Source organism: Peromyscus eremicus, chromosome 4, assembly GCF_949786415.1.
Source record: "Peromyscus eremicus chromosome 4, PerEre_H2_v1, whole genome shotgun sequence".
Taxonomy (NCBI): Eukaryota; Metazoa; Chordata; class Mammalia; order Rodentia; family Cricetidae; genus Peromyscus; species Peromyscus eremicus.
In genome coordinates, this window is record NC_081419.1 from 47,530,777 (window position 1) to 47,555,114 (window position 24,338).

A 24,338-nucleotide genomic window follows, 5' to 3' on the forward strand; every position below is an offset into this window, starting at 1 on the left:
TACAGGGTGAGGGATCTCACCCTTCACTCGTTTCTACCATCATGAGATTCAGCCTTGCCTCTGGCCTCCGGTAACAGAGTGTTTACCCAAAACCATGAGCCAAAACTAACCTTCCTCTTTTTAAGTTGTTTGTGAAAGGTGTTTTGTTCCAGGAGCAACAGCTGGCGAACACTCCAAGAGCTGATCAGCATAAACAAAAATCAATCAATAGACAATTTATATCAAAAGAGTAGAGCATGAAGAATAACTACACCCTATCCTCAAATCTATAAAATACATTATTCAATGGGTATAGACTGACAGATACTTTCTTATCAATAACCAACACTGGAAGACAGCAGATAAACATCTTCAAAGTGTAGAGGAAAAAATAAATAATGATTTATCCTGGGGGGGGGATCATTTTGTCCAATATCCTGACATTGAAAACCAAGAGAGTTTCCATTCACAAACCCAAGCACCTGTTACAGGATGTACCTTGTCAGAAAAGAGTATCCAGAAAGAACCATGAAGAAGAACCAAGCATGAACATAAGAACTAACAAAATACCTCAGTATGGTTTGTCAAGTCATGATATGGAGTTTAACCTGTTATATTTCAAAGGGACAAAAAAATAAAACTATGAAATAATAAGATGCCCAATGTGTAGATGATGTGTGTTAAGCTTATTCTCAGAGGTATCTATGGCCGTTGATTAAAAATGTTATTAAGCTGGGGGACAGGGTGGTGGTGGTGGTGCATGGCTTTAAACCCAGCACTCAGGAGGCAGAGCCAGGTGGATCTCTGTGAGTTCGAGGCCAGCCTGGGCTACAGAGCGGGATCCAGGACAGGCACCAAAACTACACAGAGAAATCCTGTCTTGAAAAATCAAATAAACAAACAAATAAATAACATTATTAAATTCGACCCAGGGTCCCTAGCCCCAGCCTGACACAGTAACAGCTCTGCACCATGCCATGCCGCTGATGGGGGCAGGACTGAACCAGGAGCCACCTGGGACTCTAGCCAGGGTCCCGACGCAGCAACAGCAACAGCTCCCAGCCAGCCATGAGACTGGCGAGGGCAGGTCTCAACTAAGTACCTCCTGGCTCCTATGGCACCAGACAGTCAGACACCATTGTGGTGAGTAGGTAGAAGGTGGGGAAGTGCGAGAGAGAGAGAGAGAGAGAGAGAGAGAGAGAGAGAGAGAGAGAGAGAAGAGAGAGAGAGAGAGAGAAAGTTCATGGGCCGGGGAGAGAGCCAGATCTGAGGAGATGAGGGTGGGTGAGGAACAGGCTAGTGTGAATGGCCTGTTGGCTACCTGAGTCCAGGGTCATTTCCTGGTCTGTACACATTTGTATTCAATAAAATTGTGTACGTTATAACCTTAAAATTCATACGTGCTAAAGATGAACTCACAATGAAAATTAGGAAATACTAGGAATATGAAAATAAAGACAGAAAAGCTGTGGGATCTTGATAAAAAGACACTCAAAGATTTGGTTGTAAACATAAACGCACTTAATCTTTTAAAAGATTAACAAATGAATGCCATTCTTTTTTTGTTTTGTTTTGTTTGTTTGTTTTTTGTTTTTCGAGACAGGGTTTCTCTGTGTAGTTTTGCGCCTGTCCTGGATCTCGCTCTGTAGCCCAGGCTGGCCTCGAACTCACAGAGATCCGCCTGCCTCTGCGTCCCGAGTGCTGGGATTAAAGGCGTGCACCACCACCACCCGGCTAAAGGCCATTCTTAAGAAGCTTTCAAAAACAAGCCTGGGGATGACATCCTGTGGCAGAGCACATAGAGGCCCTGGGTTCAAGCCTCAGCATAACAAGGGGAAAAGGGGAGATTTCAAAATTAATAAGGTTTAAAACAATTGAGAGGACAGAGCAATTTAAAAGCTGTTCTTTTCAGATAGCCAATGACCAAAAAGAACTCAACAACACATGTAAAGAAAATGTATATAAGTCACAAATAAATAATAGAAAATAAGTAGGCAGAAGACCAGGCAGAAAAACTGAAAATCATAATCAAATACTATAAGTAACTTTACAGTAATAAACTTGAAAACCAGGATAAAACTGATTTTTTGGAAAAGGTATGAACGATCACATTTTGTTTAGAAGAAAATTTTAAAATGTAAAACTAATAATTATTAAGGACATTTATTTAATATTCAAAAAACCACCAACCCACTAAAAAAATAACATAGGGTTAGATTAACAACATAGACAAGTTTTATCAAACTTCAAAGACTGAGTGATTTCAATATTGCATATAAATTAGAATTTTATTTATAGGTTTTTGAAAGAAGCTTTCTGTTTTAGTTAACTTGTGCATTATATGAAGCAAAAATACAAGAAGCAAAGAAGAAAGTCATCAAAAATACGGACTGCTTCACAAATTTGCATGTCATTCTTGCTCAGGGGCCATTCTAAGCTCTCTGTGCTGATCCCATTTTAGTACATGTGCTGCTGAAGTGAACACTCTCAATTGTTTTGTTAACAACAAAGTAGGATACCCACTCAACTCATTTCATAAGACAACTTTAATCTTGACGTCGGACAGAGAATGTTTTAAGGGGAAAAAATAGACTTCTCCAAAAATTGATTTTAAAAAGCTAAACAAGATATACTAAATGTAACTCAGTAGCTTACAAAATACAATGAAATGAGGTTGATTTGGAGCATAGAATGGTTATTTAGTAAGACTAACGATCAGTTTAACAGATTCAAAAAAAAGTGTTTGATACAATTAACATCCATTCCTGGTTTTAGAAGACCTATAAAGTTGGGGAAAAAATAAGGTTTTGCAAACATAACAAAGAAATTCTAGGTCATGGTCACAGATAGGTACTAAAGCCATTGGCCAAAATACAGGCGTGGACTGAACTCCAACAGTACAAAGTGCTGTGAGGGCAGAGGGAGAGTTCTCTTTCTACAGGTAATGAAAATATAAGATGACTGAATAGCTTTGGAGAGCAAATCAGAAAGGCAAGCAAGCCTAAAAATGTTGATGATAGGTTGTAGAATATCCTATTCTATAATTTTCCCTAATAATTTAAAAAACAATTAAAACTGAAGTGGCATTTAGAATATGCCAAGAATGTTCTTTACATATGTCTTGACTTTAAACCCTTCAACAGGGGCTGGTGAGATGGCTCAGCAGCTAAAGGTGCTTGCCACCAAGACTGACTACCCTAGTTTAATCCCCAGACCCTAAATGCCCAAATGGTAGAAGAACGGTAGAATGAATCCCGCAAATTGTCCTGTGACTTCTATGTGCATGCTGTGGGGTATGCACACACACACACACACACACACACACACACACACACACACACATGCAGAGGGAAGGGGGTGCTCGGGAGTAAAGACAAACAAAAAACAATCACTAAATCCTTGTCTCCTAAAACGGAAACTAGCTCTTTCCATATTTTCCAGACACTGGCTCTAAGGCATGAAGGGATTAAACTACATGCCCAAGAACACATTTGTAGATATAACCAACTGTCTTATTAAATAAGAAACACAGAGCCAATACAGAGATGAAAGCCAAGAGGTCAGAGCAATAGCTAAGAGCTAAAAACCTTACCCTTCACTGTCACTGTACCTCTCCAAAAGAGAGCTACTTCCTGTGTCTGTCTTTTTTTATAGTTTCTGTTCTGCCTTCTCATTGGTTGTAAGCCCAACCACATGACCTCCTAGTCACTGCCTGTCTGTACAGACCTCCAGGTCTTCTATGGTTGGTATTGAGATTAAAGGCATGTGTCTCTAATGCTGGCTGTATCCTTGAACACACAGAGATCTACCTAGCTCTGCCTACCAAGTGCTGAGATTAAAGGCGTGCACCACCAACACCAGGCTCTGCTATGGCTTGCTAATAGCTCTGACCCCCAGGCAACTTGATTTATTAACATACAAATAAAATCACATTTCAGTACAAATAAAATATCACCATATTTCCCCTTTTCTATTTTAATAAAAAGAAAAAAGGAAAAAAGTTATAACTAACATAAGAAAAACTATATACAAAAGTACAATAACTATATACAATATATACAAGTAATAAATACCTAAACAATGTCTAGTCCATTTGTATTTGACAAATTCAGAGAAAATAATTCCATTATCTATCCAATTTTGGTAAGTCCAAAATGTATCTAATTCACTTTCTATCTTAACTAATCTTCAGCTATAACTAACCTTCAACTCCCTCAGAGACCCAAGAAGGAAATAATATTACCTAATAAAAAATAAAAAAAGGAAGTGCATGCAAGCAGCCTCCAAAAAAAAAAAAAAAAAAAACATGAATTGACAGAAACAGCCAGCTGCCTGGACAGTCACCTGAGGTTTCTCCGCAATGCTGGGGCATCATCTTCAGCCTATAGGCTTAGCGTATCTGACAGACTCATTTGTGAAGTAGGATTACACAAGGTCAATAGTTCAACCTCACATTGGGTGAGAGCAGTCCATGTACTAGAAACACCTGAATTCCACTAGTGTCATGTCATGATTCAGGATTTTAAATTCTGGAAATTATTGATGGTTTTTTAATTCAGCTGTCCATTCTTCTTAGCTATGTGTGTGTGTGTGTGTGTGTGGCTTCATCTCAGCATCCTGTTCTTCTCCATATCCTTCCATTAAATGCCAGTCTACTATTGAGAGGTGTGAGTTTAGTTACTCTTCAAAAATAACTGTTTCAGCTGTTATTCCACTGCACATCAGAAGCCATCGGCCCACTGCCTGTTCAGCTGCCTTCGAAGAAAAGGGCACTGTACCTTTTCCAGATTGCGAAGGCCACTTCAGGGATGGTGCCATATTGTCCTGGCCTCACAAGATGCCTTTTGATAAAGCCATAACCACACTTGTTTTGGCAAGAATCAGTAGTCCTTTGTTTCATGTCCTGTCTGTCCTGTTTGTTAGCAGTTGATTCAAGGATACTTTGTTGTCCAGTGGCTAACTTTTGCCACAATGAAAGTTAACTCCAATTGCAGTTTCTTCAATGCCCATATTTTCTCTGAAGTAGATTGGTACTGCCAGGAGCCGACATGTCTCATAGTCATAACAAAAAGGAAAAATTTTCTAAGTTATTAAAACATTTTAAATGCCATATTCTGTAGATCTCTGAAGGGTTTGAAGATGACCTGTCTATCTAAAATATATCTGCTCAATCTTGAAAACATACTAATATTACTACAAGTTCTATTATAATGTCTAACTACTAACTTTCATTTCTTTATATCCTAATAGTTGGTAATAATAACATTCAAGGATCAGAAAATTGCATTACATTGTTAAATGAACGGTATAAGTACAATTAGAAATATACATATAGCATTTTCTAACAATATCAATTTCAATATATATAATTTCCTTACAATATAAAAAAATCCAATCCAATGTAAAGTATTTAAAACTAGTAATTGTCTTTTTCTTTTTCTTTTTAAACAATAACCTTAAATCTAATCTCCTTTGCTTAGCCCTTTTATTACCCTTGACAACAACTTGTAACCAACCCCCCTAAACAATGAAAATTATCCCAGACCCAAAACCCATTAAAAGACCAAAAAACCACCCTCCCCACACCACCTCTTTGGGAATGTGGGTGTCGTAGTCTTAAAATTGCTTCCTGCTGGGTATGGGCAAAGGTATCTTTATCCTGAAAAGAAAAATTTTAGGTTAATTGTCAAATTCTAGGAAAGGTAACTATATCCTTCATTATCCAGTCTGTGTATAATGCCAAAGTTCAGGGTTTATCTCAAGTCCTTATTCAAGTAGTCTTTGAAACTGGATCATCTCAGCTAGACCTCTCAAAATTGCTCTGAGCATTTTGTAGTTCAAAGCTGATTTGTAGATGATGTTTGTCAGCTTAGTGATATTATTATTGTCCACGTGGAATTGTTGTTGTTGTGGGGCTCCATCTTCTTCCTGGAGACTTCAGTTGATGTTAGGCCTGGCAGTGATTTCCTGCAGAAAACTGATAAGGGACTCGAACACAAAGACATATATATGCAGCTAATTGAAGCCTTTTTTCTAGAATTAGTATTCTATATGGCCATTCATATCTTAACAAAGTTTAAAATGTATCTCTCTCTCTCTCTCTCTCTATATATATATATATATATATAAATTTTGTAAATTTTGATATAAAATTCATACTTTAAGAAAAGTTTATAGAATCAAAGAGTTGGAGATTAGTAATAGAATAGTCCTTAATTAATTTGGTTTTTCTCCTGTCCCATAGCAGAAGATGGCTCTTTTCTTCTGGCATGATACAGGGAGTTTGCATTTTCCTTTTAACAACATGCTTGAGTTTAAAGAAGGAGAGAGCCATTCTCCAACTCCAAAGTCAGCTTTAAATTTTAATTGAACTGGGACTACAAGAAGACCAATAGTGTTAAATGTCTTTAGAGAAGAGCAGAAACAAACATTTAGGAAGACTTATAAAATTTTATAGATGATATACCAATAGGCCATTTTTCTCTTGTTTCCTGGGATAGATGATTTGTCCTTTTTCTTCAGTTGTCTCATTTGTTCAGTGTTCTTCAGATTCCTTAGCCTTCATTCTCCTAAAAGACAAAAACAAAAACCTTTCCCCAAGACTAATTTTGGGGAGGTTCCTTTTTGGCAAGTTATTATCTGATTAAATGAAATAAAATGAGTGTTACTGGTATAAGTTAGTTTAAATTGGATGTTCATGCTGGTTGATGAACTATCACCTCCTCTAATTAAGAGGTCTCTCTTGTTCAAATCGAACCTTTATCAATTTTGATGGTACCAACAGCTTATCTTCTCCTGTAGAAACAAAAGCAAAACCTCGTCCCCAACATAACACATATCCTGGTTTTCATTCTGAGGTCAGCACATCCTTAAAGTATATAGGCTGATTTAATTCTGTAGTTTTTTCTATTATCTGATGTCTCTCTGCAGCTGTTGTTCCTTTCTCATTGGCATTGAGAAAATTCAAAGTTAATAGAGCATTATGCAGTCTATTTCTGGGGTTTTTTTGTTACCCCTTTCTGTTTATTTAGCATATCCTTTAGAGTTCTGTCTTATCTTTCTATAACTGCTTGACCTGTAGGATTATGTGGTATACCTGTAATATGCTTTATATTGTAATAAGCAAAAAACTGTTTCATTTTAACAGAGACATATAATGGAGCATTGTCAGTTTTGATTTGTGCAGGTATGCCCATGATGGCCATAACTTCTAGCAAATGAGTGATCACAGAATCAGCTTTTTCAGAACTCAAAGCAGTTGCCCATTGAAATCCTGAATAAGTATCGATGGTATGGTGTACATATTTCAATTTTCCAAATTCTGCAAAGTGAAACATGTCCATCTGCCAGATTTCATTCCTCTGAGTACCCTTTGGGTTACATCCTGCTGGTAATGGCATTTGATTGTAGAAGGAACAAGTAGGACATTTCTTTACTATTTCTTTGGCTTGTTGCCAGGTTATGGAAAAATCCTTTTTTAAACCTTTACTATTTACATGATGTTTTTATGAAATTCTGAGGCCTCCAGCACATTCCCTATCAATAATTTATCAATCTCATCTTTACCTTGTGCTAGAGGGCCTGGCAGACCAGTATGGGATCGGATGTGAGTTATATATAAAGGATGACTCCTTTTCCTGATTGTATCTTGTAATTGAATAAATAGTGAAGGTAATTCTGAAGCATCAGGGATAAATTCTGCAGTCTCAATATGTAATACTACTCTTTCAGCATACTGAGAGTCAGTTACTACGTTGAGAGGTTCTGAAAAATCCATTAATACCAACAGAATAGCATACAATTCTGATTTTTGAACTGAATTATAAGGACTTTGAACCACTTTACTTAAATTTTCTGATTTGTAACCTGCCTTTCCTTGTTTGTTGGCATCTGTATAAAATGTACGAACTCCAGATATGGGTTTTTCCCGTACAATTCGAGGCAAGATCCAATTAGTTCTCTTTATAAGATCAATTCTATCGCTTTTGGGATATTTGCTGTTAATTTCTCCCAAAAAATTACTGCAAGCTCTTTGCCAAGGTTCACTTTCTTGTGGTGGTATTGTGTTCCCCAAAATATTGTGTACCTTAATAAACTTATCTGGGGTCAGAGAACAGAAAAGCCACAAGATACTTAGGCTAGAAAATGTTAGCATATGCCTTTAATCCTAGCATTCCAGAGACAGAAATCCCTCTGGATCTCTGTGAGTTCAAGGCTGCATTGGAAACAGTCAAGCATGTTGACTCACGCCTTTAATCCCAGAAAGCAGCCTTTAATCCCAGAGAGTGGTAGTAGAAAGCAGAAAGGTTTATAAGGCGTGAGGACCAGAAACTAGAAGCATTTGGCTGGTTAAGCATTTGCCTGGTTAAGCATTTGGCTGGTTAAGCATTCAGGCTTCTAGCAGCAGTTCAGCTGAGAGCCATTGGGATGAGAACACAGAAGCTTCCAGTCTGAGGAAACAGGACCAGCTGAGGAATTGGCAAGGTGAGATAGCTATGCTTGTTCTGTCTCTCTGATCTACCAGCATTGACCCCAATAACTGGACTCGGGTTTGATTTTATTAATAAGACTCTTTAAGATTCATGCTACACTTTCTGTCCATAATTTTTCAATGTCCTCTTTAGTTAAAGGTATGACAATTTCTGCTGGGTCTATTCCTGCTAATTGACGAAGTCTCAATTTTCTTTTCCAAATCAAGTCAGAGATTTTTTTCCACATAAGTTTTTAAATTTTTATTTGGTTTATTTGGTTAAAAATATCCATTCTAATGTAATATCTTCCCTCTGCATTAATATTCCTGTAGGAGAATGCCTAGAAGGTAAAATAACCAAAATGCAATCCAGCTTTGGATCAATATGATCCATGTGCCCTTCATGTACTTTCTTTTCTACCAAGGCCAATTCTTTCTCAGCTTCAGGTGATAATTCTCTTGGACTATTTAAGTCCTTGTCACCTTCTAAGGTTTTAAACAAATTATTCAGTTCATCATTTTTTACCCCAACAATAGTTCGTAGATGAGAAATGTCTCCAAATAATCTTTGAAAGTCATTAAGAGTCTGTAGTCGATCTCTCCTAATTTGCACCTTTTGGGGTCTAATTTTTTTGTAGCTCCATTTTATATCCTAAATAATTAATAGAATCTCTTCTTTGTATCTTTTCAGGAGCAATTTGTAATCCCCAGCAAGGCAAAATTTTCTTCACTTCTTCAAACATTCTTTCTAAAGTATCTGCATTTGAGTCAGCTAGTAAAATATCATCCATATAATGATAAATTATAGATTTAGGAAATTTTTTACATATCATTTCCAATGGTTGTTGTACAAAATATTGACACAGAGTTGGGCTATTCAACATTCCCTGTGGGAGGACCCTCCATTGAAATCTTTTAACAAGTTGAGAATTATTATAAATAGGCACCGTGAAGGCAAATCTTTCTCTGTCTTTTTCTTGTAAGGGTATTGAAAAGACACAGTCTTTAAAATCAATAACTATGAGAGGCCATCCTTTTGATAACAGAGTAGGCAAAGGAATTCCAGATTGTAGGGAGCCCATTGGCTGAATTACCTTGTTAATTGCTCTAAGGTCTGTTACCATTCTCCATTTACCAGATTTCTTTTTAATAACAAATACAGGAGAATTCCAAGGGCTGGTTGATTCTTCAATATGCTGAGCATTTAACTGTTCTTCTACCAGCTCTTCTAAAGCCTGGAGTTTCTCTGTTGTTAAAGGCCATTGCTGAACCCATACAGGCTTGTCTGTTAGCCATTTTAAAGGTAGAGCTGTTGGTGTCTTTGGAAGATCATCAGTTGTTGTGCCCTGTTCTTGTATAATATGGATGGCTGGTGACCACTCATTAGAATAATATCTTCTAATATTTCTCTCAGAAATATGTGCTAGTTTATGATTTGTTTCTGAGGTTGGAATCTGAGTATTCCATTGTTGCAACAGGTCTCGACCCCACAGGTTCATAGCTATGTTAGCCACATATGGTTTTAATTTTCCTCTCTGTCCTTCTGGATCTATACATTCGAGCCATCTTGCACTCTGTTTCACTTGAGATAATGTCCCAATTCCTAACAGTTGAACGTTTACCTCCTGAAGAGGCCAAGTTGGATGCCAAAATTCTGGTGCAATTATGGTAACGTCTGCACCTGTGTCTACCAGACCAGACAACAAAACACCATTAATGTTTATTGTTAATTTTGGTCTTTGTTCATTTCTATAAGTTTGACAAAAAAATTTCTTTGTTTTCTCCTGAATTTTCTATTCTCTCTGTTTCATCATCCCGACCAGCATGATTTATTCCAATAGGCATTTGGTTATTTAATTGCTCTGAGTAGGGATTTCCTCTATGACTGCAGAAAAGTTTTGAATTGGATTTGCTGTGGGGGCCTGCCTGACACCCCTCTGAGAGTTTCCCAAAGCCTGAGGCAAAGGATTACCTTGCCTGTCCCTTGTTGATCTACATTCGTTGGTCCAGTGTTTTCCCTTACCACACCTTCTGCATACTCCAGAAGGAAGGGGCATTCTGTTGCCATTGTTCCTTGAAGAAACATTGTTTCTAGAAATGACCTGTTTACAGTCCCTTTTCAAATGTCCTTGCTTTCCACATCCAAAACATCTAACATTTTTCTAACCTTTTGAAATTGCTTCTCCTACCCACATATCATCTTGGTCATGAGCCTCAAGATTAACTGTGTCTCTAATCCAATTTTCCAAGGGTGCAGATCTTGCCTTTAATGGCCTGATTATTCTCTTGCATGCTGCATTTGCGTTCTCAAAAGCCAAAGATTCAATTATTATCTGACTGGCTTCTGAATTCGGGACCATTCTCTTTACTGTTGAAGTCAGTCTTCGTAAGAAATCTGTGAAAGATTCTTTTGGGCCCTGTATAACCTTTGTAAATGACTCAGTTTTCTTTCCTGGTTCCTCAACTCTGTCCCATGAATTCAAGGCTGCCATTCGACATAGAATTAAGATTTGGATATCATATAAACATTGTGTTTGTATTGAAACATATTGACCTTCTCCAATAAGCTGATCCTGGAAGACTTGTATACCTTTATCCCACCATTGTTTTTCTATGTTTTTAGCCTCCTCTTTAAACCACATTTGCTACTGAAGCTTTTGTCCAGGTTCTAAAACAGCATGTGCCAGCTCCCGCCAGTCCTGTGGTATAATCCTATTACAAGTTGACCAGGTGTTTAACATTTGCTTTACATATGGGGAATGTATGCCATAAGATACTATTGCCTCCTTAAACCTTCATAAATCTAACATTTCAGTTGGAGTCCAAATATTTTGTGTATTCACTTGATCAGGTAGCTGCTGTATGGTTACCGGATAAATTAAGGGTGACTGTGTGAAAACAGGCTTTCTTTCTGTAACCTTATGATCTAATCTTGAAACAACTTCACTGTTAATTTCTTCTGTCTGAATCTGAACTTCTCTAAAATTCCTTTTAACAGGTTTAACAGGTTTTTCTAAAACTTTTATCCTGGCATTTAAATTGACTATCTTTTTAAATAGTAAAATGAGGATAAGAAAAGTAATAAAGTGCAATCAAAATTAATCTTCTCATATAGTTGTTCCATTGTCAGACTGCTTAAAATTTCAAACAAAGCCCAATTTTTTCCAATGTACACATGAAACCCATTTTTTTAAAAATATTTATTTATTATGTTTACAGTGTTCTGCTTGCATGTATTCCTGCAAGCCAGAAGAGGGCACCAGATCTCATTACAGATGGTTGTGAGCCACCATGTGGTTGTTGGGAATTGAACTCAGGACCTCTGGAAGAACAGTCAGTGCTCCTAACTTCTGAGCCATCGCTCCAGCCTGAAACCCATTTTTTTTAATGTGGAAAAAAATTCTCTTTTAAATAGTTTCCTTTAAAATATCTGATATCTTAATTGACTTACCAAGTCTGTGTAGAACAGTAGAAACCTGAGGGAATTTCAAAACAGCCACCTAGTGTCTGAGGTGTGAATCCACAGAGAGAGAGAGAGAGAGAGAGAGAGAGAGAGAGAGAGAGAGAGAGCCACAAGTTCTGGCTAAAAGCTTAAATCCAGCCACGTGTTCCCGCTTGAGTCGAGTCAAACCTGGGCTCCGGCTTCCTTAAGCTCCCACCACGTGCGTTGGCTTTGCAGGCAGGGGCCCTGTTCGGCAGGGCAGGCCTGAGTTGTTTGTAGCACCGGCTTTAAGCAAGTAGCTCCAGTTGCAGCTAACCACTTGGGGCTACGGTCAGTCAGGCCTGAGACCAAGCCAACCTGGGCCCTAGGGAGCCAGGCCGCCCAGACGGGAAACCGGACCTGCTGCCAAGCCAAGCCAAGTGGTTTTTAATGGATTCTTGTCACGTTGGGTGCCAAATGTAGATGTAACCAACCATCTTATTAAATAAGAAACACAGAGCCAATACAGAGATGAAAGCCAAGAGGTCAGAGCAATAGCTAAGAGCTAAAAACCTTACCCTTCACTGTCACTGTACCTCTCCGAAAGAGAGCTACTTCCTGTGTCTGTCTTTTTTTATAGTTTCTGTTCTGCCTTCTCATTGGTTGTAAACCCAACCACATGACCTCCTAGTCACTGCCTGTCTGTACAGACCTCCAGGTCTTCTATGGTTGGTATTGAGATTAAAGGCATGTGTCTCCAATGCTGGCTGTATCCTTGAACACACAGAGATCTACCTAGCTCTGCCTACCAAGTGCTGAGATTAAAGGTGTGCACCACCAATGCCAGGCTCTGCTATGGCTTGCTAATAGCTCTGACCCCCAGGCAACTTGATTTATTAACATACAAATAAAATCACATTTCAGTACAAATAAAATATCACCATACACATTAGTTACTGCTTAGTAACTGGTGGAGCCTAGATTCAAGCTCACACCATATGAGATCCATGCTGAGACACATATTAACATATTTACTACAGCATGTCTTTGGAATCCAAAGCTTGAAGAAAATGTAAAATAAGAAGAGAATGAGTCCACAGTGTACTGTCTTTTGTAATTCAGACTAAATGAAATAATGAGGAGAATCCAGGAAAAGTATGGATTGGAGAGATATATAATAAGTCCTTATTTATTCTCTCTCTCTCTCTCTCTCTCTCTCTGTGTGTGTGTGTGTGTGTGTGTCTTTGTCTCTCTGTCTCTCTGTCTCTTTCTATGCGTCCCCTCTCTTATCTCTTATCCTTCCCAAAACTATTAACCCTTACTTTTCCTATCCCAGATTTATAACTTTGTGGTGCATTGTGTGACCTATATAGTTCAACCAGAGCCACTGGTGTGAGCATTGTGCTGGAACTATCCATTGAAGCCTTGTGGAGGTCATAGTAGATACAGAAGGCAATGATTGCCCCTCTCCCTGAAGCATCACAGTACCAAATAGTGAGGGTGGGGTCCCTTGAGACCAGCAAGACATGTTCTTTTTCATTCAGTCACCAATTATTTTTCCTAATTTACTCCTTCATTTAAGAAGTTTCTGTCTGCTGCTGTGCATATATATCTTCAGCAGTATTAAGAGGCCAAAGTACAATGCTTTCCCTCAGAGTTTGGAGTTTCACAGGTCCTGTAGTTACTTGCTACTCCATTGTGGTTTTTGGGTGGAGGGCACAATGGGAGTTGATGCAAGATCTTACTACATAGCTCTCTAGCAAGGAACTCACTATGTAAACCATGGTTGGTCTTTAACTTGCATCCTTAGTGCTGGGATTATAGGTAACACCATCAAGTCAATCATGTTTGTTTGTTTGTTTGTTTGTTTTTAACATATCTCTGAGTCCTGACTAATCCATCTTCAGCTGATAGTGGTAAAATCCACAAAAGAAGAGAACATAAGTTTCTTCTGCCCTTTATACTTCTACACCTAATCCCCTCGCTCCTTCCCTAACTCTGCCTTTCAGGGTCATTGTGGTCAACCCACTAACCTGAGTTCACTCTCGTATTCTAGCCCCTTGGCAATCCCACACTTGAGGTTTCCTATGGTTTATGTCTTTCTGGACATCCTTAGAATTCATTTCTGTGATCTTTATTTTATTATAAAAATGAAACATTCTGAAAGACAAAGCTTTATTCCCATTGTAGATTTCTATACTCATAACATCATCAATGTCCTTCAGCAAAGACCACCATGAACACAACTCTGAGTCAACAGGTTGAGTGACAGAGGAGGGCACATTGATGGCCATGAGGTATCTCAGTAAGAGAGTGACAGAAAGGTCCAGTTATGGGACTTGGGTTTCCATTAGGTCAACTACAGAAGGGAGAGTCATCTCTAAATAGATGCTGTCAACAAATTGGGATGCTTTAAGATGAGTAAAGAAATGGCATTCACTCATGCTCTGCATTTTGTGGCCGAACTGTTAACTGTTCTTGTGTTATTTCATTTTATTATGTATGTTCTCAGAGTAAGGTCTGTGATTAGTGTTGGGCAGTTGCTTGTTTTAGGAGAATAACAGAGCTTAACTGGAGTGGCCGACCAGCTCCTGGATGTCAGAAGGCTGTGGAGAAACCCAGTTTTCAATGATAAACAGACTTGTTTGGCAGGATCTTCAGGATGAGCCTCCTCCTTCAGAAGTTTATCTTGTTTTTGTCTTGTTTCCCTTATCAACAGAAGCAGTCATAATGCTTTCTCAGCTAATTCCTTCTAATGCTTAAATAGCACCTAAATTATTTTATCCATTGCCAAAAGCTATAACCAGAATGTCTTCATAATTTGCAATAATAATTTTTTTAACAAACACAAGAGAATTCAGAGCTGAAAACAAGATTTTATGCTTTTTTTCAAGATTTTTTGCTTTTCATTTGAACTTTTATATATTGAATTGTTTTCATCTCCCCCAAATCTTTCAGGAAAAGATTGAGAATTTCCAAGTTCTTTCAGAAAAAAAACAATTTTCTGAAACATCAGAGAATCTAGCAGTTAAAAGCAGAAATTAAGATTTTTATGCAGTGGTTGGCTGACTTGGCTACCTAAATAGGAACCCCTCAAGAAGACTTAATTGACCACAACCCAGTGTCTTTCTCCATTCAATGACATGTGATAGTTAACTTGTCTACTACATAAGCTTCTGTTCAACTTCTGTTGAACTAGGTTGAAGTTCCTTTTTGATAAAAGATGGAATCTTATCAACTCAGGAACAAACACCGAAGGTCAGTCCCCTGGTCATAACTGGTAGGCACAGCGACAATCTTTCTATCTTAGAGCATTAGCAGCAGCCTGTAGAAGACCACTGCTGAGCAGAAAGGCAGAGACAAGCATCTGCATGGGTTGTCTGGGAGAACCTGGGGTGTGATAGCATCCAGAGAAGAGTCTGAATGAAGGATCCTGCAGACACTCCAGATGAAGGAGATGGACACAGGGTCCTCAGAGTCATGCAGATGCAGGACAAAGATTCTGGGAACACAAAAAAAGTCAATGTCCACCAGTTTCTTGTGTGCACCTCATGGTGGCCAAGATGCACTGTGGCGTGGTGGAAATATCAGACTAGAGCAGCAGATGAATGGGTTGAACTTCTCAAAGGGCCTGGTCCACACTAACAACTGACTATTGGTATTATAGAAGGGAAGAGGGGATGGAGGGACGGAGGGAAGGAGGGAGGGACAGAGGGAGGGTAGAAGGAACAGAGGGAGGAAGGAGAAACAGACTCTCAGAAACTGATTTCAGAGTAAAGAATCCCACAATCCTAATGCAATAAAGGCAACCAGCTGACTACCTGCTTGCATGCTTTCTCTCTCTCTCTCTGAATCATGGTTTTATTGGAATATTGTTATTACACTCACCCATTTTCTTATTGTCTTTTTCTGCATCACTGAGTATCTCTGACATAAACTGAATGTCCTTCACTGTATTATCTCTCTGGCTCTTTACAGAAAATCCTCCCACTCCAGTACCACAAAGTCAGTTCAGAACAGTGAGAAAATCCTCAAGGATGTGATTTTTTCAACTAAAATATTGTCTAGAGCTCCAACCTTCTAACTAGCTTCACCCTCGTGGAGCTTCTGGACTAAGCAAAAGACAGCTGATAGACTCGTGGAAGAACAGCAAGAGAGATGACCGTATGTGAAGGGGATGTGTGGGCAGCAGCTTGGGAAGCTCTGGAATAAACACGTCCACCAAGAATTTGCCCTGGAGAAAAACTCAAACTAGACAGGGAAGGGAGGAGAATATGGTAGGCCCAGACCCCAGAGACAGAACAGGGGCAAAGGTTAAAGAATACCAACGGGTCTGGGAGAGGGGGGAGTACAAGCCACCTCTGGAGCTGTCCTTGATCTCTTGGTTCCTCGTGATCTTTAACACTGGGGTCTTGGGGCTTTATCCCAGGAACAATGGAAGCTTATGAAGGGCTTTAGGCAAGAAAAGACTAACCGGTGTTTAAAAGTCTCTGATAAGGCTTGAGACTTTGTGATTATTAGATCAAACAGGATCATGCTTTTATAACACCAAACTTTGTAACATCAAGTTTAAAACGCATCTCTCTGGAATTTTTACTTTGGGTGATACATTTTTTTTTCCGATCTGTTAACCCATTTTTACCACACACACACACACACACACACACACACACACACACACACACACACACACATTTTCAAGACAGCTGATGTACAAACTAGCATTGTTGTGGGACAGTCACCAAGCTCCGTCACTAAATGTATCAAGAAACCAGCCATCACACATCTACCCAAGGGCTGTAGCCTTATCATAAGACAACACTAGGCTTTGGGTAAATCAAAAACACAACACCAATAAACAGAGATTTCAACAAAAAAGACTTGGAAAGCATAGACTTAAAGTGCTACAGGCAAATGCAAGTCACTTACCTATGGTTGTGAATTTGAAGAAGCCAGGAGAAGCAGGAGACTCCACTGTGGAAAGCCAGGGTTGTACACCCCTTTCCAAGTTCAGCTTACATCGTAATGAAGCAGTGAACAGAAATCGGGCTTTTTCCAGGACACTATTTGCTTATAGGTCAATGCCCTAAAGTCCAGATCTAGCACAGTTCAGCAACATGAAAGGAAAGGTCAACCATATTCAAAGCAGTAACCCCCAAACCCAGAGTGCACCAGGAACCTTCTGAGGGTATCAACAAGCTCTAGAAAGAGCTATTTGCCTTAGAATGAGCCTAATGGTAGAGAGCCTGGAAGAGGCCTGACTCTTCTTTTGTAAGCCCTTGATTTTAAAAATTTACTTTAAAAATCTAACAAGACAAAAATACTGCTAGTCTTCTCTCCTCGATTTGAAGTGGCCCTTGTGACATCCTGGGGTTGTGGACCCTGGGTGATATGGAACCAGCCCACCTGGTTTTGTGGAGAACTGATATCATGCAATTGTCTTCTTGCTCAGAGGTCTGAGCACAGAGGTGACCCTTGAACCCTGGCCTGATGAGTCAGTAACCACAAGCTCTACCTACCAGCTGCAGTAGAAATGCGTGTCTTTAAAAATACATTTTCATTAACAAAGACTCAAGGCAAATAAATGCTTAGAATTACCCAGGTCTCCTTTTCTGCTTTCTTACTATTAACTCTATCTATTTCTAAAAAAAAAAGAAAAGAAAAGAAAAAAGCGTAGTATTTTTTAACTATTTTTTTCTTTATTAATTTGAATTACATTTTTAAAAGTAATATAGTTATATGACTCAAAATGCTACTTATTTTTTATTTTTCTCCTTGCAAAGGGGTAGTAGTAGGATTGTGAACATGGGGTCACAACATGTACCCCAAGTCAGAGCTGGCCACCTGTCATTTATAAGCCAATAAAAACATGCGAATTAATAATGGAAAGAAGAAAAAGGAGATTTTATTCAGTGAACACTCAGTCCCTGGGCTCTTGAAGTGAGATCAAAGTTTAAATAGAGCACCAATGAAATGCACATCTAAGCAGCTCCAGTCAAGGTGTGGTCCTGCACCACCACCACCACCCTGCACCCCTCTTACCCCCACTGTCTGTGCTTTGGGCTTGCTCCTGTAAGGTGGTCTGACTAGTTGTTAGAACTGTGTGAAACCTCAAGAGACAACCCACACATACACCCCATGCTTCCCTTGACCCTGCTGGTATCTCTTCCTTCTCCCAGTGGGAGATTCTCAAGGAAATTTCCATTTCTTTGGGGTGCACTGCTCCTGTAGTCTGATGATCAGATTGAGAGACACAAAGCGACTCTTTAGAATGTCTTCATTACTTCCAGCCCAGACCATGAGAAAGACCTTCCTAAAGCATGCCCACCACACCAGCATATGACTATTGAGCAAAAAGCCTGGATGTTGCAATACAGTGGCATGCATGTTTACCTAAGTGGGTGAAGACAGGCCAAGAATGACTTTCAGAGGCAGGGAGATGGATTGCAGTCTGAGAATGAAATGTCAGCCCAGCGGCACAGAATAACAGGGAATGGCCACCTATGAACTCTTTTGCTTCATTATTATCACCCTGCAGATCAATATGAGTTGTAAAAACTCAGCACTAGTCATCTTGTTATGTCCAGATTGTGGAGACCCCCAAAAGACCATCACGTAGACTGAAAACCACATGTAAAAGCAAAGAGTCTTTATTTTCAAGTTTGGAACTTGAACTCTCTGCTGACGAAGTGGCAAGAGCAGAGAGTCCCAAGCCCAGGCAGGGTGGACATTTTATTATAGCAGAGATTGGGGCGAGGGGGTTTCTAGGGTTCAGGACCCTGATTGGCTAACATGTGTCTAGGGGTATAGGGAATATTTGGAATGTCAGGTATTGCCCCTTAGATGCAGGCCCCACTGGGTAGTCAGCTCATGGCTTTTGCTGGTTTCAGGTATTACCTACCAGTTAGCCAGTTACAGAAGCTGTGTCTGGGCTTCTAAGTCTGTCATGACAGTTGTGTGGTCAAGCTGTTTTGCCGCCCCCATTCTGTCCTTCATAAGTACCAAGGACAGGACTCAATCATGAGTCCTATCTGCCCAGGGGTTCAAGGGTATTGGGACCTAAGATCCATTAGTTAACAGATTTTTCTAGATCAGTGACAACTATTTCTATTGCCATTCTTAAGGCCCTGTAGCTCTGATCTTTGAGTACAACCAGATTATAATCTTAAATAATATTTTTAAAGCCATATAATACCTCTTTAGTTCTTCACAAAGAGGATTAAGTGTCATCTTATTGCAGAACCATTTCAGTTAATAAATTTATCAATTGACAACTCTGAACCTATTTTCCTGATCTGTCAATGTACATTATAGTTAACCATTTTGTCCCCTGTGTGAGGGAGTTTCTTTTTGATCCAGTATTTCAACCTATTCTGGGCAGGGAACATGGGACAACATTCTCTTCTGGAAATGCTTTGAGCTGACTTTGGGGCATTGTTGTCAAGGCTCCAAAAAATGCTGAAAAGCTAGTCAAAGGCTGGGCAGGGGGCATCTGTCAGAAGCATGTGGCTATCTGTTCTAGCTGTAGAGACAAAGAACAATCACATTGGCTGGGCTGGTCCACATCAGCTTTTAGCAAATCCTGAGCTTATAGTTGTCCGGAGCAGTGTAGTCAGCAACTGAAGCTTGGAGGTGACTGTCAGCTAAGTGAAAACCTGGTGAGACAATTTTAAACCAGGAACAGAAGTCAAAATTTATGAATTTATTTGGAACTTTTAGGCTCATAGTCTTTAGTAATTGGGAAGGGCAGAAGTCCCAAGACCAGGAGAAAGAAAAAAATATCTTTAGGAATAGACAAGTGGACAAAATTAAAGCTGTAGTTATCTGGAGTCCTTCTAACCTCTGTGAAGTGGATCCAATTTTTATGACTCTTTTAATCCTCTGAGGCCTATATGAATTATCTTACAAAATGACATAAAAGTTTTAGATATATTAGTATTATCAATCTGTACTGAAAACCGTATTGTAGACAAAGCAAGTCATAGGTATCTGTAAAACAGCAGAAGTAAACTCATACCTTTTATGAGTCCTAGCAAAAACTACAGATTTAGGTTAAAAGCACATGCATTTTACTTCTGTCCAGAGAGCCAGGCATAAATTGGACAGAGATTTTTTTTTGGCTTGATGAAAAACACTTTGAAGTTTATATTTAGATTACAACCAAAATAAATCTAAAATGTTGAACTTGTTATTGAATAGTACGTAGTCACTGCTCTACCAGCTTATCAGAACTCTATTAAATGTTAAGCTCTGAACTTTTATATAATAGAAGGGGAAAGCAATCTGAAACATTTTTCATAATTTAAATCATTTATTTATAGCTTTAAAACTTGCATTTGTATCTTAAATCATTTTTTGAGATCCTCAAAGCTTATAAGCTTTTATATCTTCAGAACTTTATATATCTTAAAACATTCTTAGGCCCTCAAAACTTGTATAGACTTTCATATCCTCATACCTTTTTTTCAGATCCATATTTAAACCTTTATGACTTATTTAAACTTTCGTATCTTAGAAATTTTTTTTAAAATGAGCTAACAAGCTGGCTATAGCCTTGTGGAAGGATCTGGTTGTCTGATGCTGCCAAGCTGATGAAGTTATAGCTAGCCTAGCTGTCAGTACTATCAGAAATCTGAGAAGGATAAATTATATCTGATGCAGACCAAGCAGCTTCCAGTTCTATAAATGACAGGGACCAATCCCCACCCAGGCCTCCATAGCATTAGAGGCACAAGTATCAGAACAGCATCAATCTTCTTTGGCCATCAGGCCCATAAGGGGAAAGTTTTTCCTATAGAAGAGGGACAGGAGGAAGACTGATCTTAGTTTGTCTAGTCAAAAGGGATGCAATCAATTCTTCAGTGTCCTGCTGCTTGTCCATAGTCTGCGTCAGGTCCTGGCAACAGGTGTGTATCAGGGCATCTCACTCTGTGGTCAGGATTGCCATAATCTAGCTGAAGACATTGTGGTGCCCCGTAATCTTCTTTGTAGACCTTGGGTCACTGCTAAGATCTGGGAGTCTGTCTGATATAATAAGGTTTTAGATCAACATATTCTGCAGATCTCTGAAGTATGAGGGCTGTCCAGGTATATCTGAATAGACAAACTTTTATTCTAGTTACTTGTTTTAAACTCAACCCTGAAAACATATGCAAGGGACTAAGTAAAGCTTATCCCTGTAATTAATTATATCAGTACTTAGCATGACTACAATTAAAGAACTTGATTATTTATAAGATACTGACTATTTACTTGTGTTCTCTAACAGTCTACAATAAGTAGCCTTAAAAACAATGATTTTGAATTGAAGCTCTTGTAGTATCAAATACGGGTTCAGTAAACAAACCAAAACAAAATAGCCATATGTCAATGGAAGGGCCATAAGTTCCTTTTACCAAAGATAAAGAGGGTGGCTCCCTGTTTAGCAAGCAGGAACTTTCTCCAAGCCCCTGAGGGAATGGGAGCTTTATCTAAAAGCCTGACATTGGGAAGGAGACTTTATAGTTTTATCTCTGTTAAGTATGAGCCTTAAAAACAATTTCTCAATTGAAGTTTCTTTTAGAATCAATATAAAACATTTATATGACTCAGTTTATCCAAATAGCTTAAGCTTAACAAATTGAGCAAAGACAAAGAGGCTAGACATACATTCTTAAGCCTGAATAGACTTGAGTAAGGGGAAATATTCTCCAAGCCACTGGTTCTCAACTTTCCCGATGCTTTGACCTTTGAATACATTTCCCCATGTCGTGATGATGAATCCCTCATTACAAAATTTTTCCCATTACTATTTCACAACTACAGTTTTGCCATTGTTATGAATCTCAATGCAAACATCTGACACACAGGTGGTCCTAGGCTACCCCTGTACAAAGTTTTGTTTTGTTTTGTTTTGTTTTTTGTTTTTTAGCTCCAAAGGGTCGAGACTCATGGAGTCGGAAGCTATTCCAAGCCCTTTGCTTAGGTCACTGTCTTGCTGCTTCACAAAAAGTGAACATCTCAATTTTTGATGACTATTACCTGGGTGACTCTTACATTACAAAGTTTAGCTGCCAGAGCAAGGTATATTCTTATGTATAAAGGCATTGAGGTACAGCTTTAATATTTATCAAATATCTTCTTTATTAAACACAGATAGCTATCTATTTAAATTCTCTAGAAGCTTGCTGTTGAACACTTGGCAAAGACGTAAGTACTTAGGTATAAATCTCTAAGTTAGCTTTTGTTAACCTGAGTAGATCTTTATAAACTTAGTAAAAGATGACTGTCAAGCCATGTGGCTGCCTACATCATGATGAAGTCACCAGCCAAGATGGAGGAGAGCCACATGGTTGCTGTTTAAAACACGTTTTTCTAAAATACTTAAGTGCACACATATGCACAATTGGATCCAAGTTACATACACATACATACAGAGTTAAAGCTAGCTTACATTCACACATATAGAGTTAAATCCAAGTCACACACTTGTCCATATACATACACATGTATATATCTCCATTTTTAACATAAACATTTTGCAGTGAAGAATCATCAGCTACTTTTAAAATGAAAACCAACCAGAATTAACCTAATACGGTCAAATTTTAAATTCAGTATTTGCAGGTACGAGAAACCACAACATAGTTCACATCCCCTCTGGCCTTCTACAACCTTCTATGTACCTTCAGTCCATTCCTTTGATTCCTCAGACATTTACTTCAAATTCCTCTTTTCCTTTCCTTCTCTTTATTATTCCAGTCTTCTGCTTTCTCTCTTATTTTTTAAACACAGAAACTTTGTCATTTTTGTGGTTCCCCTCAGTAGTCTAGAATACATTGTATGGCTAAAATATTTTAAACAAGAACAGATGTGTATACCATAACAATAACTCTAAATTTGCATCGACACTGTACCAATGTGAAATATCTGAAACTACCAGTAGGGTTTTTTTTCTTCTTTTTTAAACCAATAATAATTTGTAGCCAACCCCTCTAAATGATGACAAATATTTATAATCTATTGGATCTGAATGATCAAAGCAGCCCTGACTACAGCATTATAACATAGCTGTAGCTTAGCAACCATAGGCAGCAATACTCCATTCTGCCCTTGGAGCCAAACCTTGGTCAAGTTTGCAGGCAGCCCCCAGGGCAGGTCTTGGGAGCCCTACCCAACAGCATGAAAGGGGACAGCATGCAGCATGAGGACAAAAGATTGTTGTTAACCCCAGATTCTCAAGTGCACAAGAGCGGCAAACTGGAAGGGACTCCATGCTATTCTGGGGGAGGGCCCCTGTAGGCCATTCCTCGGCTGTGATCCCAGAGGGGCAGTTCTCCACCAGCCCTACTGTGTGCCCGGGTCAGGCAAGTTCTGAGCTCCGTGAGGCCCCCACCGGTTCCTGCCTGCTCTGCACTGCAAAGTCTCCACCCCAAGGCTCCCTGCACAGGGGCCTGGTCTCGAACCTGTTGTGTCCAGCCCTGCAGTGCTCGTGGCCCGTCCAAGTGCCCAGTGGCTCAGTGGTGACCCAAGTCCCTGCCCTTGCCACTGCTCACCAGACGTGCAGCACCACAACAGTGTGCTTCTCTGCCTGCTGCTGCCTGTGCTCCGGGTCAGAGAGCAAGGAAGCAATGGGGGACAGGAGTACTCAGTGAAATGAATGATAAACGGCGCTGGTTACTGGCGGAAAGGTCATGGTCATGACAAAACCGGGTTGCTTAGTAGCAAAGAGCTTTATTAGGAGGGAAGGGGAGGAGGGACAAAAGGACCAAGCCTGGGGAGGAAAGAGAAAGATGGTGGGGTGGGGGGAGAGCAGAGCAGAGCAGAGAGAGAGATGGTGGGGTCTGTGTCTGGCTTTTTAAGGTACAGATTGTGTGATCACGCCACACATACGTAGTCACCAGGTCACACTGGTGATGTAATACACAAGACCCTTTGCTTAACTCCTGAACTGCACATGTGCAGCCATGTAGCTGGAGTGAGGGCAGAATTCTAACACTTAGTCTGTCCCAGTTTAACCAAAGGGACCCTCTGTCCCTTCTGCTGGCCATCCAGTCCTAAAGGCTGTCCATGTACAGTTTCTATCTGGAGTCACAGCACATACATAAACCCAGGCATAAAATACACATACTTGTGGCCACATTTCTCACACATTCACACATTCACATAGGCAGGACATTCCAATAGAAAGACAAACAGAACTTTTTCCTAAGGAAACAGTGTCAGCTGACCAACTCAAAAACCCTAAAATAAGAGTCTTTAGTTTTGGTAAGTCAGGAAAAGAACAAAACTACAACACACAACACAACAAAACACCTCTCCTGGTGCCTGGAGACAAAACCAAAAGGAAGATGCCGGCCTCATGCCGTCCTGGTCTATACAAATCCAATTCAAACACAAATGTACCGAAGGGATCCAAACCTGTCCAAAGGACCTTCTTCAGGGACTTACAAATTTTGGGCTCACTTACAAAAGGATATCCAATAAGCC

The 24,338-nt window shown here is 39.4% G+C and overlaps 1 non-coding gene across 1 annotated transcript; it reads right to left on the reverse strand.

The window, feature by feature from the left end:
• Positions 1-2,358: 2,358 nt before the first annotated feature.
• On the reverse strand, positions 2,359-2,464 carry LOC131910120 (U6 spliceosomal RNA). Its single transcript, XR_009378987.1, has one exon. It is a non-coding gene; the product is annotated as a U6 spliceosomal RNA (small nuclear RNA).
• Between the last annotated feature and the right edge of the window lie 21,874 nt (positions 2,465-24,338).